Raw genomic sequence first — 709 nt, forward strand, 5'->3', positions numbered from 1 at the left:
TTTGCCCTGTGTGTGTGTGTGTGTGTGTGTGTGTGTGTGTGTGTGTGTGTGTGTGTGTGTGTGTGTGTGTGTGTGTGTGTGTGTGTGTGTGTGTGTGTGTGTGAGACTGCCCTGCATTAGTTCCCTACACACCCTTCTTCAGTTTTTCTGTAGAGAGAATGCTGAGATTCACAATCATAATGTTCTCTCTTTCTTTCTCACATCGATATATATATATATATATATATATATATATATACACACATACATACATATATATATATATACACACATACATACATACACACATGCACACACACGTCTGTGTATGTGTGTGTACACCTATCTATCAATCAATCTGCCTCTCCTTGTTGTTTGTCTATTAATGTGTGTGTTGTGCATACCCTACACCTTACAACCCATCTCCTTGTAGTTATTTATGGATCTATGTATTCATGTATGTGTTTGTTTATGGTTGTATGTATCTGTGTACATACGCATGTATGTGTGCTTATTTCCAAATGGTGCTGTTGACCTGATGGTGGTTTGGTGCAGTAGCTGGCAGCAGACAATGTACCCCACACCATGTGTCGGAGTAGCTTCTTTTTGTTTTTTCTTTTTTTCCCCCTTTTTTAACTTATCTGAGGTGTGTAACAGAGATTGTTAACGAGAACATTTGGTGTAGTTTTAAGAAAGCAGTAGAGGGAAGGGAGTGAGGGGTGGTGGGCGA

Source organism: Octopus bimaculoides, chromosome 25 (assembly GCF_001194135.2).
Source record: "Octopus bimaculoides isolate UCB-OBI-ISO-001 chromosome 25, ASM119413v2, whole genome shotgun sequence".
NCBI classification, from domain to species: Eukaryota; Metazoa; Mollusca; class Cephalopoda; order Octopoda; family Octopodidae; genus Octopus; species Octopus bimaculoides.